The sequence below is a fragment of the Squalius cephalus genome, assembly GCF_949319135.1.
Source record: "Squalius cephalus genome assembly, chromosome: 22".
Taxonomy (NCBI): domain Eukaryota; kingdom Metazoa; phylum Chordata; class Actinopteri; order Cypriniformes; family Leuciscidae; genus Squalius; species Squalius cephalus.
This window is the reverse complement of record NC_137143.1, coordinates 17,919,632-17,936,401: the sequence shown is the minus strand read 5'-3', so window position 1 is coordinate 17,936,401 and position 16,770 is coordinate 17,919,632.

The window sequence follows — 16,770 nt, the reverse complement described above, 5'->3', positions numbered from 1 at the left end:
TAGAATTAAACAGGCCGTTTTTGAAACTGTAACTTATTGACTTATACAGTATATGAAAATGTCCTATTTTTTATTTGGCTAACACTGCATGATGGTGTAATTCAAACCATTAACTAAAAGGGTCAAAGTTTGGCTGGTTAGCACCCTTGCCGGTATAACTCTTGTAATCTTGGGTAAGCATCTTCCTCAATTAAACTCTTTTAAAAATTTATTTGCAAGCAACATATTGCAGATGTCTCTTTCGTTCGTTTGTTCATTCATTTGTTCATTCATTCAATCATTTTCAAAATTTTCATCCATTTGGATTAAACAGTTTTAACAAACTAATAAACCATGATACATATTTGTCAGTCATACATACATGAAACGGGTAAGAACAAAATTAGATTTCTGTAATAGTATAAGAATCTGAATGTTTTTTTTTTTTTAAATACACAAAAACAGGTTTATATCTGAAGAGTTCAGATGCAAAAGCCTCTAAGTGCCATCTGAAATTTTCTTCTAGAATGATAATTTTTATCAAGCTTGAATATTTAAGTTCAATAATTTCACTTAAATGGCAATGCAAATTACCTATTAATTGTCATTTAAGTGAAATTACTTAACTTAAATATACAAGCTTTATAAAAAAAAGATCATTCTAGAAGAAAATTTCAGATGGCACTAAGAGGCTTTTGCATCTGAACCCTTCATATGTATCATCTATAAATCAATGTTTTAATCTACATTTTAACTAATTAAATATCACTTGTTCCACCATGTTCGTACTTTTTAACTACATAAATGTAATTGTTTTCATTAGAGATTTGTGCCAATTCTAGGCAATTTGAATATATATAATATATAAATATAAATTAAATATGTATAATACAAATATCAATACTATAAATATATATTCTATCATTATGAACATTAAGGTTCTGTGACAATCAAGCAATGTCATTGTGATCAATGGGAATGCTAACGAACAGCTCTTTCCATTGATCGACAGGGTGGATCTGATGTCAAAATGCTAACGAACAGCTCTTTCCATTGATCGACAGGGTGGATCTGATGTCAAAACCATGATGTTTTTTGAATTAGCCATTTTTGCATGTCAACTTTCATTAATTATCTGAACTGGGGAGGAAGCTATAGACTATTTTAAAAGGGCAAGCAAATCCTGTTTTCCATATGTCCTTTTTGAATGCTCTATAAATACACACAATGAGATGCATCTCGGACCTGAGGGACAGAGAGAGAAAGACAAAGAACACAGGTAAACAGTGTTTTCAGGCCCATCTGCAGAGACTCTCTTGGATTAAGGGGCCACCAGTGGCTACACACACGTCTCTGATCTTGGCTTCACAAGAGTGGAAAGACTGTTGGATGCTTGTTATAGTCACCCCTTACTGAGAAACACATGGGCATACACACACACACACACACACACGCTCACATAGATGTGTGCAGTGTCTTTATCAATGTGTTTAGAGAAAATGCAACACACCACATGAAATGACGCTCACTCCATTCGAGGGGTCGCACATACAAACATTGTTTGATTAATCATAGAACAAGATGAAAGCGAGTTTCAGAGAGAGGACGAGTGAGGAGCAGCATATTAGACATATTGCTTTACATAAATCTCATCGAAATGGACAACATTCAACATCTCCATCAGTGACTCACAGCTACCCAAAACACACGCCGCCCATCCTGCTTTGATCTCAGCCGCTCACTTATCATCCCTGGGTACCTTGGAGAATTATTGTTTTCTTGCCCAAGAAGCAATCATTAAAACCAAGGTAATGCAGGACGGGGTTACTGACTGGCCATTCGGGGCACATGCCCCCGAATGAAACATTAGCCCCCTCCCAAAAACCAAGAACAACAGCCCATCTTTTTCTCACTATCTCCAACAAAATCACACATTTGAGGTAAGGATGCATTGATATTAAAATACTAACCGATGTCATTAAGCCTTTAATTATTTTAATCTTATGGTCTATAACTGATAAATTACTACATTTATCGTTTAAGTTTACTCTGTAAGTACAAGTAAGTAAACTTTATTTATATAGCACATTTTAAAACCGCAAAGTGTTGAACAGAAATAATACAATTATAATAAAAAAATACCTGTAAGTAAAGAAACATTTTCAACATATAGTTTAAATAACTATACTGGAAAGTGCAAGGCGGATATCAAAGGGCAGCTGATTTTATAAGTGCTCTAAAAAGGCTCTATCACCCTTAGTTTTTAGACGTGATCAGGGGACGTACAATAATGTCATTTAACGAGTTTGTTTGCCCATAAAATCTTTCAGATATTAGGTTAAACTTATTTGGCTTGCTGTCCACTGAAGAGGGGCTCGATGAAGCAGCTTCAACTCGAGCTCTGATATACCCCCCAGTGGCTAAATGTAGGATATGATAATTGAAGGGCAAGGTACCGGAGATGAAGGTGGAGTTTGGGGAGGTGGAGGGATACTGGAACAGCTTGATGCTAGAGAGAGGTAAGCGGCTGCTTATATACTCAGGCTGTTGATTGAAAGATTAGATGGGCTCACTCCTCCCTAACTTGCGTTTAGGAACTTCATAAGGCCGAAGGAAATTGCAAGCTTTCAAAGGCAAAAAAAGCTGGGTAACATCAGCATGAAGAATAAAAGAAACATTATGCTTCCAAATAATACTCCCACGAAAAAGCATATATAAACTAAAAAGAAGCGGGCCCAATATTGAACCCTGAGGTACTCCACTTATAATAGGAGCTGAGGATGTGGAAAACTTACAGAAAAAGCTGAAAGACTTGTCTTTAAGATAAGAACAATTGTAAGGCACTACTGTTGAGAAGTTTAGAAATGTGGAAATATTTCTGAAATAAGTCTTATTGTCTCAAACATTGTGAAATATGATTAGAATATAAAATAATTTGAATGTGATGGCAAAGCTAAATTTTCAGCAACCATTACTCCAGTCTTCAGTGTCACATGATCCTTCAGAAATCATTCTATTATGCTGATTTGGTTCTCAAGTAATATCTCAAGAGAGTGGGCACAGGGTAATGCTCCTGAGAGAGTTCAGGGAATTGAGTGAGCTCCCAGCTGAGTTCTGGGAAATGAGCTGATTCTGGAGCGAACTCTTGATTGAACTCTGGAGAGGACTTTTGACTGAACTCATGAGCGAACTTGTGAATGAACTCTGAAACAAACTCATTAATGAACTCTGGAATGTACGTTGGCTCTTGAGCTGACTCATGAGTTATAGTAGACTCAGGAGCGGACTTGTGGTCTGAAGTTAAATCTCGGCCGGACTCATAGACTAAACTGATTTCTGGAGTGAACTCACAGGAAGGAGCGGGCTTTGGAGCAGACTCATTGACTAGAGTTGACTCTGATACAGGCTCATGGGTTAGAGCGGGCTCCAATACAGGCTCAGTGAGTTCCAATGCAGACTCAGGGGCCGGAATGGGCTCGATACTAAGCTCGGGAGCTGAAGCCATCACTGTACTGTGGTGAGGGGCTTAAGCCATCACTTGACTCTGGTCAGGGGCTGGAGCCAAGTTGTGTGTGGCTCAAACACACATAACAGCAGCTACATACATGGAAAGGACCGCCTCTTCGATTCCACCAGGGCAGACAGGAATGGCAGGCTCTGGAATTTCACGCACTGGAACGGACTGAGGAATTTTTCTCACTGGAATGGACTGAGGGAATTTCTCTCACTGGAAGGGACTCTGAGATTTTACTCACTGGAACGGACTTGGAGATTTCACTCTCTGGAACGGACTGAGAGATTTTACTCACTGGAATGGACTCTGGACAGAGGAACCAATGAAAGGAGTGCTTCCTTAAAACCGAAAAGATATTATAGATATGAGGAGAGGATCAGCTAATTTAGGCCCGCTTTGTTGGATACAACATTCAGTGCCCGGTGAAAGGCTGGGGATGTTGCTTTCCTGAACTGGGAAATGTTAGGATACTCAGGAGTGACGACCATGACAGCTGAGTGTTCTGGCATGACGGCAATGATGGTTGAAGAAACTAGCATTTCTTTGACTAGAACTGACTATATGGTTGAATCATATGGTTGAGGCCACAGAATGAGGTCCAAAAATTGTTCAAGTGTCTCACATCCCTCTATCCCTGTCGACAGATGGCAGACATCGCCGTCTAATCCATCCTTAAAGCAGCGGATAAGTAGCCTGGCAAGCCAGACCCACATCAAGATGTTGGGTCTGGGAACTCACCATTGGCAGGGCTCAATCCGAGGGGCGGGATAAACGGTTGTCTTTCAAATTCCCTCTGCTATATAGCGCTACAACCAACCAGAGTGTTTTCCCACCAGCGGAGCTAGTTGATAGATTAAACTTTTGCCGGATCTGGTCGGCAAAACTACAAACACATCTTCTTTTTTTAAGAATGACTTAAGTGCCGTTCTTTGTTCTTTTCTCAAAGAAAAACTTAACTCCAAGTCCTCCAGAGTCGCGGCCAAAGCTGATTCGAAAGACCACTGTTCGCCAGCAGCAGCTCTTCTTTGTTTTCAAGTAGCAGGGAACCGTCGCAACTCTGTCGTCATTATGTTAAGCCCGCCCGCCGACTCTATACACGATGTGATTGGCCTGACTAGAGTTTGGTTTTCCCAGCTCGAAAGCCAACGGAGAGTTGCTAGAACACCCTGGCTGCAAAATAAAATTTGCTGCCGCTAGCGTGCGTCTAGATTTCTAGGCTAGCGGATAAGGACACGATCATCTAATGTTGTTAAACAACAGTACTCCAGGAATTCCTACATGGATTCCTCTATCTTCCTGCCATCTTGAAATATGGTGCATAGGAAAACCCCAGGCTCAAGAAAAACTCCCACTGAGCCCATCTTTTGATTTGGTCTGGTCTTCTGTCCCGTGACTGAACAATATAAATGTAAAAATCTCACTTACCACAACATTTTTAACGATGTACATTATGTTATTAAATTATTAGTGTTTTAAAGTGTTCGCTTTAAGTGAGTGTTAGATGACGACAAAGGTAATATTGACCGACAACCATTATGGTACCAATATAGCATCCTTAATTTGAACACATCTTGGTTAATCAATGAAAGTAATGTGGATGGTTAATGAGTGATTTTATGTGTTTGTCAACTGACTTATTTCCCATCATGAGACTGAATCCCATCATGAGACTGAATCAACTGATCTGCAAGGTCTCTCTAGTGTTTGCTCTTCTATAATGCTATATCAAATTTCAGTGCAAGCTATGACTAACAAGAAATTATGAACTGCCTACATGTAAAGCATTTAGTCTTTCAGATATTCTGTGTGATTCAGAAACTCAGCAATTGAGATTTGACCTTTCAAATTGTGATATTATAAACTAACAGTGCTTGATGAAGAATAGTTTGGTTTAAAAATGTATCTTAACAGTTTAGGAGCATTGTAAATTGTAAGGATGTTTGAACTGTTTCACAAGTAGAAACTTGGATCCGGCCCTAATGAAATGTTTAATTACTGTAGCGGGGCATTCAGAAGAACACACAATCACAAATCTAGAAAACAGGCATTTTAAAATGTCATGAGAGAGGAAGTACAGACATTTTCTTTTGTCTTTATGGATAGAGAATCTAGTTGGGGAAAAGTTTAACTGTTTTGGAGTTAAGGGAAAAGGGCGAGAGAGACAAAGAAAAAGAGACAGAGATTTGGCAGACTTCCAAGAAGGAAGCAAGCAAATCACTCTTCTGCATAACCTGCAATAAAACAATGAGATGGGAACGAAGTTAGTGACAGCTACTATATAGCAAACTAATTGTGCAGAGCTTTTCCCTTTTATCCTCCTCCAGGCTAATTCAAACTCTTTCTCCAATGTTCTGGCGGATGAGACTCTATCCATGTTTGCCCACGGTGCTATACTGGTGCTGACAGATCGCTTTCTTTCTCAAAGACACAAAATGCGAACTTAATCTAAAACTGATTGGGATGTTCCATTAGAGTGAATATAATATATTACAGAGAAATGATTTGTGGTATATGGTTATGGAAGTTATTTCTTGTCCAGTAAAAATATAACTTAAATAAAATGTAATGTTTAGTTACATTCACTATTTGCAAATTTAGTTTTTGATGATTATTTGATTTTAAAAACTTAACAGCTGTAATTGTTTATAACATTATTTCGTTTAATTGATTCAATTGAAATATTTGATTTAAAGGTACCAATATAGCATCCTTAATTTGAACACATCTTGGTTAATCAATGAAAGGGTTGTGGATGGTTAATGAGTGATTTTATGTGTTTGTCAACTGACTTATTTCCCATCATGAGTCTGAATCAACTGATCTGCAAGGTCTCTCTAGTGTTTGCTCTTCTATAATGCTATATCAAATTTCAGTGCCAGCTACTGTCCCATACACAAAAGAAATATATTTGAAATATATTTTCAGAGTATATTTTGGAATATATGCAAATATTTGAAATTGGCCCAATAAATATATTTCACACTTAACATCATATATTTTTGTTATATTTCAGAATATATTTCAATGTATTTGGAATATATGCCACATATATTTTTGACACTTTTGGGGACCCATACAGAAAAAAATACATTGAAATATATTCTGAAATATAACAAAAATATATGATGTTAAGTGTGAAATATATTTATTGGGCCAATTTCAAATATTTGCATGTATTCCAAAATATTTCAAATATATTTATTTTTTGTATGGGGTATGACTAACAAGAAATTATGAATTGCCTACATGTAAAGGTTGATTTCAAATATCAACAGAATTTCTCAGAAATCACTCACTGCTTCTTTAAATGGATTGTTTTATGATTCATAAAGGTAAAAAGAAAGAAAAAAATAATTGAAAATCTATTGCAGGCCACAAATATTGCCTATTAATTCATTTTTTTTTTCTTTTTCTGACAGATACACTCCTACTATTACACTATAGCAAGATAGATTACGATTTCAAGTTTGTTGTCCTCACCTCCTGGATCAGTTGTTTGGTGCATTTGTGGTTGTCAATCAAAATTAAACATGCACAAGATGTTCAGCCCTGTGAAATTCTAATCGTATCACTAACCCATTAAAAATGCATGATATGATCCTGGGCTTTAGAGTTTTAGAGAGCTGACCCTCTCTGTTTTTTTCACAAAGAAGTAAAAATTTGCTGTCATCAACAGAAGTAAGCTTTCCACAGACAGGATTTGCATATACATAAGATATTGGACATTTTTACACAAACCCACTCTAATTGGATATTTATTATGCTCAGACTTTCAACTTTTCAATCAGAGGCTCAATTTGCAAGTGAATAAAATGTGCTTTGGAAACATCCATAATTCAGACTTCAAATATGCACAAAGATTTGAAACTGGAGATGAATTTAAATTTTTGTCATTTACTTGCTGAATAAAGACTTTTATTATGTTTTAAAACAGATTAACAGTAAATAATAATACATGCTGAAAAGATCTGTTGAAGAACATTCTGAAAAGATCTGAGTAACCAAAAATACACACAAATAGTCATTCATATTTATGAATATAGAAATATAAATGAATATTTATTATTATATTTTTTATTATTAAACAAATTTTCCCAGAGTATTCTCATACTCTTTCACATGCTAAGCCACACAGCCGTGAAGCCTTTGGTGCTTGGGCTTTGGGGAACGGTGTAAGTTTCATTGCAAACTAACGGTTTTGACTCTTGGCACCAAAATGTCTGAACAGTTTAATAAAAGCCCCCTTGCAGCAATTACAGGTGTGATCAACAGACTCCCAGGCTCCCTCAATCTCAATCAATGTTGCTGTGCTCTAATTGTTCCAGAGGCTCTTGTAGCAGCAGTTACAGGTGCAAATCTATTGGCTTTGACAGAACACAGCCACAAAAATATCCCCAACGTATTCCTGCACCCCTCAGGCAGGATTCAATAGCTTTTTTCTTTTACCCACACTTTTCTCTCAAAGTCGCATCTACAAAATAGATCCCGGGTTATTGAACACGGTCAGAGATTTGAGAATTAATAAAACACCAAGAAAAACTGTTGCCTTTCAATTTCATCCTTCCACTGTTTTATAATTCATGAGATGCCATCGAAATGTGCCAACCTCAGAAAGAGATAGACATGGGGTGGCATCGGACTCTGATCCAACTATATTTCAGGGATTTGCTGGAAAAATATGTTTTAAGTTACATATGACAAGTTATCCATCTAAGAGCTTCTTTTTTGGTTTGCCGGACTTTTTTTTTTTAATCTAAATTTTAAAGTGCTTATGAAAGTTTTATGTGCTGCCATCCGCCTGTCTTTGAGGAGACTTTGAAGTGTATCCTCTACCTGACTTGTATGTATTTTTCATTGTATCCTAAACCCTGACTTTTATAGATGCTTTTCCATTATATCATCTCACTATTTCCTGCCCTCTGCTACAGCCATTTATTACGTGCAATAAATGTTACTGTTTTCTGTCACAGTCTGTAAACCCAAACAATAAAATTAACCAAATGAAATCTGTTTATTTCACTCAAATATTACTGAAAGTTAATTGTACTTAACAGAAAAAAGTTAAGTGAACTCAATAAGTGATTACACTAGGCTGAACTTAAACTGAATTTAGCAGAGTTTTAGTTCCCTGCATGCTTTACGTCAGACTGCATTTAAAGATATTAAATGTTGAAATTAAGTGTAATTTTTGCACATTAATATAGGGAGAGATGTGTTAGTGTTTAATCTTCTGTTATTTGGGATTTATGTACAAGTTGCTTTCAGTAAAACCAGTTCAAACATGCATTTTAGTCTGGGACTAGCCTTGTCTGTGAAACCGGGGGTATATTAACAGCATGTTAAGTACCTGTAAATGCGTATGGTCTCTTTGTAAATTATATTAGCACATTCAACTGAACTAATTCTAGCTAGCAGCTAATTAATGATTTGAGTTATCATGATGTGTATGCAAGGAAACTGTATTCGACATTTCAGTTAATTTACAATTAACATGTTTGTGTAGTTTAACATTTAAAATATTAACTTTTACTTAATCTTGGAGTTTGTTAACGAGAGAGAGAGAGAGAGAGAGAGAGAGAGAGAGAGAGAGAGAGAGAGAGATTCTGACAAGTTGTTAATTGCCGCAGTTTATTCAAAAAATGTTTAATTAATTTGAATGAATTATTTAAAAACATTTTTTGAATAAATGTAATGATTCATTCAGATTTGAATGTTCCACTGTGATCGTACTTGTCACAAGTTTAATAGACAGCCAAATCATTGTCTATTTCATCAAGGAATAAGATCGCATGGGTGTTCGATTCGAGATAACCATCTTTCTCACACACACACACACACACACACGCACGCACAAACTGTTTTAAACACTGATAATCAAAAGAAATGTTTCTTAAGCACCAAATCAACATATTAGAATGGTTCTGAAGGATCATGTGACACTGAAGACTGGAGAAATTATGCTTAAAAATGCAGCTTTGCCATTACAGGAATACATTACATTTCAAAATATATAATAACATTGAAAACAGTCATTTTAAATTGTAAATCAGATAAATGAAGCTTTTGCGATCATAGGAGACTTATTTCAAAATCTTGCATTTATTTCTACTGAACAAACTGTCCCACAATGCAACAGTCTTAGTTCCAATGCTCAGTATGGGCTCCAGCTCAGTGGCCATTAATTAAAACCATGTGCCCCATTGCGATGCAATAAAACATGTTTATGGCGTACTGCTGCCTGCCTTCCTTTTCCTCTTTTCAGCATTGTGACAAAGTGCACTTACCCTAGACAGAGTGTTAATCTTGTGCTCAGACAGCTCAGTGGACTATGATCAGGTAGGGCAAGGCTCTTTAAACTCACCGTGACTGCCATATATCTTTGTCTTTCTACACAGGGCTAGTTGGTTAGTAATATAGAGCCAAAAATTAGCCTAGACATAGACATGGCCATGACTGGGACTCCCGATACATGATCTAAGTCTCTCTGGAAGAAGCAGGCGCCTCTCGCTCAATAACGGGTTTCTCAGATGCGTAGGATGACTGCAAGTACTGATCATCATGCCCGTGTGATGTTTTGCTTTGTTGTTCTTGTTTTTGTGTCTACAAAATTCATCCTTGTCTTCATCACCTTCACAGCACACAGATTAAGACAAAGTCAACATTCCATGAGGATCCGGTGACGAAAGAGCCTTTGAAGCCATTGTTGGCCTAGCGGAGCCGTGTTCTGGAATCCCTAGAGGTCACCTTTGAGCAAGTAGCCTCCTCAAATCCTATTGGTTTGTCTCCAGCTCTTTAGTGCTCCATTTATTTGCATTGCAGCGAGGCACAGGTGTTGCTTTTAGATTACACCGAGCGTCTGTTGGAGTGGGGAAACGGTATAATCAGGTTAGCCAAAAAAAAGAGATGTGGTTCTCTTCACCGTTACAGCTATTGCAAAGATTGACTCACACTTTTCCCCATGACCAGGTCAGACGAAGTGCCGTCTAAGGAAAAAGGAGACTGAAAGTGAACAGCTATAACCTCCACACATGAGTGGCCAGTCTCCCAACGGCCAAGCTCAAATTTGGCCGGAATTATGAAGCATCTGCCATCGACTCCAAATTCATTTAGCACTTTCCCTCAGTGACCATCAACACTGTCTGAATGTGTTATAAAACTCCAAACACACAAGCACAATGCATGTCGGATCAGTGGCTTTTACTTTATTGAAAATCGCCTTTAAATCTCCTTAAAACCAGTCTGCGGATTCACTAGAGTATGCAAGTCTGATTATGCATATATCAGAAGCTTTTTATTGGAGTCAGGAGAGTGACTGTTCTTGATATAACGTTTTCTGCCTGCAAGGGTAATCAGTCTGAGAAATGGAGGTACAGTAGTTTAATTGTGTCATCGTGCACAAAAGCAGACCTTAGGAGATTGGAAATATGTTTTAATGTTAATGCAATCACATTTAATGAGGTTAAACATTACAAATAGTGTATATCCCTGCTTGAGGATAACATGCTTAAACCAGTCTAAACTGGATTGCTAGTTTTAACTGGGTTAAGATGGTCTCCTAGCACGCCAGCTGACAATTGCCCAAACCCCTTCTAAAACTAGCCAAAAACACCAGTATGAACAGACTGGGAGACCAACTAAGACCAGCGAACCAGCTTAGGCTATTTTTTTTTTCTCAACATGGGATATGCTGCTATATAATACTCTTAATATTCTGTCATCATTTACTCACCTTCACGTCGTTCCAAACAAGTATGACTTTCTTTTATCTGTGGTACACAAAATAAGATGTTTTGAAGTTCAAGCTGCTCTTTTCCATAGACTGAAAATGAGCCCCGATGGGAGAAAAAAAATCATAAAAGTAATCCATGTGACTTTTTTTATATTCCAAGTCTTATGATGCCATATGATGCTTTTCTTTGAGGAACAGCCTGAAATGTAATTAATTACTGTAAATCTCGCTTGACAGTCATGGTCACCATTTACTTTCATTGCATTCAAAAGAGCAGCTTGGACTGCTACAAATAACTCCATTTGTGTTCAACAGAAGAAAGGAAGTTATATAGTTTCAAGTAAATTACTTTTCATGCTATGAGGAGCTTCTTTAAAAACAGGTTTGTCTTCATTGTTACATTGAAAATTTAAAGTAGCAACATACTTAGTGACATTTGGCTATTCTTTATGTATTTTGTAATATTCCAAAGGACTAATATTCACACACGGTCGTTATGACTAAATCAACTGCAAACTACTTTCATCAAAGGCAAGAGAGAGAAAGTAACAAATCAGGCAATATGCTAGAAATTTAATTATCTTCAATAAGCTACTGCTTGCTTATCTCACTTAGCTTTGCAGCTTACAGGTCTTAGTACTGCATATGCTTCCACATAGATTTCCTTGTGTATTCAAAATGACAAATCTTTGTTATCTTCCATATACCATGTTAAAACTTGACAGTAAGGACTAGGCTAATCCCTGTACTAAAGTATTCCTGGTGCTTGCTACTGTGCTAATCCCAGAGATATGAGATGAGGTCGATCCTGAAGTGGTCATCCTTTTCCGCTTACACTTTATTTTGATGGTCCACTTTTGACATTCTAACAATAAGTAACTTTGCAACTATTGTATACTGTATCAACTCTCATTAGAGTATTGGTAGACTGTTAGGGTTTGGGCTAGTAGAATAAGTTGACATGTAGTTGCTGAGTTACTTATAGTCAGTAGAATGTCTGTTGGAGGACCATCAAAATAAAGTGTAAGCGGATATTAAGCAGACTAATACTCTAATGAGAGTTAGTTGACATGTAGCTGCAAAGTTACTGTCTAAACCTTTCCTGACCTTGGAAATAAAGTGCTACCCTTTTTTTCTATTGGCCACTTGAAGGGAAATAGGGATCACAGTAGGAACAAGGTATAATAGAAAATGTAGAATTTGTTGTTTAACTTGTAAATTCCCTCTTGTAACATCATTTGTCACACTGGAAATGATCAAACGGTCTTTCACTTTTTGTGGCCAAAGAACAACACGGAGGAGACATGCTGCTACTAGTTCCTTCCAGATTGTCTGCCCACCAGATGCCCTTTAAATGGGCACGTCCTGAGGTCTGCCTACAGAGATGATGAAAATCTATAGGGTACTGTTCATGCACCTGAGTCCTCCGCTGCAAATGGTCTGCAGATTAGAGACTCCTTTGCCTTGTCTGTGGGAAAAGAGTGTGTGAAAAAAAAGGATTAGGTGGAATATCACCTGAGCACAGAATGTTCATAGCGTCACCAAGAATCTGAAAAAAAAGAGCAAAACTCTTATCTTTGTTAATTGTGTAATGGACAAATATATAAATACATATATAAAAACATAAATTATGTGTACAGTAACGTTGAGTAACGTTGCACCTACATGTCTACTAATACTCTAATGAGAGTTAGTTCAAGAGAATGTGTTAAAGGGATCATCAAAATAAAGTGTTACCATATTAATTTTTAAAAGCAATTTGATAGAATAAATATCTTTAAAATAACTATTTTTTATATAATACATACAACTAAGGTTGCACTGCAATGAAAAAAGCATTGAGAGAAACAACAAAAAGAGGTGTGTTTGGTTGTCGGACGGAAAAGAGAAGGAATGCGTTCTTTGTTCAACAGTTGCGTTAGCTTTGAACCCAATCAGAGACCCTGTCAGTTAAGACTAAACAAGGCATTGATTTTAGCAAAACAAGTCCTAACCTCAAACCTTATTGTGGGAATGTTAGACCAAGCTAAGTTTATAGTCACGGATCTAAAAGAATGCCTCTACATATTTCTACAAATTTTCCATTTTTAGAATGCTTGGAGTAAGTATATCTTTCTTAAAATCATCTCCAGCCTTGTCCCTTACACACTCATTTTGATTTACAATGCATCCAGTATATGGACACTTAAGCCACACTTAAAGTTGGAATGAATAAAAAATAAAATACTCTTTTTCAGTATATTTTCAAAATGCATGTTATCGATGTTAGTGTGATTCATCCATAACTTGATCTTTCAGTTGTAAAGGTACACAAGGTAATGGATGTCGGACTTTTTTAATCATTTAATGTGATTAAACCTGCCCCTTTCTTAACATCCATTCACACCAAGAACGATAACTATAAAGATTTAAAGATAACTACATTAACGTCCACACCAGCGGACAATATCGTTCTGTTTATTTTAAGCGCATACTTGTCTGTCACTTTAAATGTTCGAGCTCGTTACAGCAGGATTAATTCTGATTGGCTCTCAATGTGTTTTATTGTTCTTCAGCTGGATAAAACCGTTCTGAAAGTGATTCCAATGATATTGTATATGTGCCATTATTATTATAGTAATGGTGTGGATACTGAGAACGATTTTAAGAAATATATCATTATAATTATCTTTATAGTTTACGTCCTTGGTGTGAACAGGCCCTTCCAATCGATGAAGAGAATGAGTAATTTAAAGTGACAAACCAGTGTCACAAGAGACACTTGCCCTGGCTGGTTGATGAAACTGTCATTTACCATTTTGGGCAATGCAGTGCTGCATTGCCACTGAAAATCTTACATTTATTGATCTTGTCATCCATTTTAGGCTAAACATTAGTTTTTTTTTCAAGATCTTTACACTGGCATTGCATTCCATGTCCAGCAAATTTAAAGGGTTAGTTTAAAGGGTTAGTCACCCAAAATGTTTATTCCTGCATTAATTACTCACCCTCATGTCGTTCCAAACCTGTAAGACCTTAGTTCATCTTCAGAACACAAATTAAGATATTTCTGATGAAATCAGCTTTCTGACCCCCCTATTGACTGCAACGTTATTACCACTTTCAAGGCCCAGAAAGGTAGTAAAGACATCGTTAAAATAGTCCATGTGACTACAGTGGTTCACCCTTAATGTTATGAAGTGACGAGAAAACTTTTTGTGCGCAAAAAATTAACGACTTTATTCAAAAATGTCTTCTCTTCTGTGTCAGTCTCGGATGCTGTTCACTTTGTAAACACAGTACAGAGATTCCGGGTTCTACGTCAGGAAGTCGACTCAGTATTGGCTGGCTCCTGCATCAAGACCACATGCATGTGGAAGAGAGGAATTTGTTGAATAAAGTAATTATTTTTGTTTGTGAGATGGGAGGAATATATATATATATATATATATATATATATATATATATATATATATATATATATATATATATATATAATTCAATGCTTTTGCGTTCCCCGGAGAAACTGGGTTCACTTGCAAATGTTTTGCGTTCTCCTAAAAAACTTTGAGATCACTCGCAAAACTTTTTGAGTTCTTTGTGAGTGATCGCAAAATTTCTCGGGGGGATGCAAAAGTTTTGTGAGGGAACACAAAACCTTTGCAAGTGAACGCAATGTTTCATTGTTTCAAACCATTGAAATATTATTTTAATCCAATCCCATTTTTTTCCCACCACCATGTGCCTTTGGGGGCTCTGTAGCATTTATTAATCTTAGTTAATGTTAATCTCGGCATTTACTAATAGATTTTTAAGATAATGCACTGTGAACTAACATCAACATGAATACGTTATGTTAACTACCTTTAACGACTATTAACAAAGATAAATAAATTCTGTAAAAATGCATTGCTCGTTGTTTCATGTTAGTTAATGGATTAATTAATGTTAACAAATGAGATCTTATTGTAAATCGTTAGCAAAAGAATTATTGAATAATTACAATAAATATTAAACAATTATTGTCATGAAGCATTTGTTTTGTTAACGACATTTTTTTTGACACAGAGGTCAGAACCTGACTGAATTTTCTAGCCCGCACTTAGGATTCCCGATGGTAGTTCACGCTTGCCGCGCTAAAGGAGGAGAGTAGTGCCGTGTACATAGAGACCTGAGGAAGGTCAGATGGAGGGTACCTGACAGTGTCTTTAGCCCCAGAGGGGTTTCAGCAGACTGAGATGAGATGGGCCCATCTCTACACTACATGCTTCCAGAAATGAGTTGCAGTCCTCTGGGAATACCTGTCATAAACAGTGGGAGGGAACAGCACCATATTCTTTAGACCCGTTCAGCCAAATCCCTTAAATCGACAAATATATAAACAAAGGGGGAAAAAACATGGTCAGAGAGGGCTCTATAGGAGCAGGCTAGAAATAATAAAAAATGATTAAACAAAGAGGATTTCACTCTTATTTTTTAATGGATTCTGTTTTAATTCAAACTCCTCCACAGAAGAGCAAAGAATAGAAGAAGTGCAATTACACACCTGGGGAACTCCCAGCCTCCGATCTGTAATCATCAAGACTCCCATTAAATGCTGTGTGACACATGAAGAATTTCAATGAGGAAAATCTGCTCGGGAGAAATGCATATGCTATATTTCAAGAAATTATACATATGGGAATTTGTCTGAGAGGTGTGATGGTCCTCTACTAATGCGCTTGTTATCTCAAAGGTTAAAAAATAAATAAATTTCCCCATAGTTTTTTGTTTCATAACAGCAACACCTCCAAGAATGTTCTTTGGTAATATAATGACAGCATCAAGAACATACTCAGCTGGATCTTAACTCATACTACACCCACTCAATGCACAGCAGCCACTGTGCTCACCACAGCTCACACATTAAACACCACCTTCTTGATGGGTTCCAGAATATACCGTGACAGCTGGTGTCTTAATTATCAAGGCCTTTTCTCTCTCCTTCTCTCTTACGTTCTTGTTCTTTTCAGGTTATGACATCTCTCTGTGTTTTCTTAGGTGAAAGGATGTGAGGGACATACGCTGCCGCACATCTGAGGGGGAGAGTCGAAGGTGATGAGGGCTTGTTTTTGCCCGAGTACCGTAGCTTTGGATGTGTCCGCTTTCATTTCAAAAACAATAGGCCCATTCACAATCACCTCTGTGATTTTCTTCCGAAAGCAGCGGACCTGTCGGCCAAGAACGTTGCAGTGGCTTTATTCTCTCTTGTTTGATATAGTGGAGCTATTTTAGAACTTTTCTAATCATCAAGACATCCAAAAGTGTATCCACTCTGAGACTGCTCACAATACCAAAGCCAGAGCTCATTAATGCGGTGCACATAAAATGAAGCCGTTGGTTTATGAGCATGCAAAGATAGACATTGAAGAGAGATATTTTTAGCAATTATTTTTAACTTGGCTTAATTCTGTTTACACTTAATTAAGTGGACTATATTTGCAGTTCACATGATAATACTACTGTTTTCAACCCTTGCAGGGTCCAAAAGCTCTAACTATGATCTCTAACTAGCCCATAAGTTGTATTT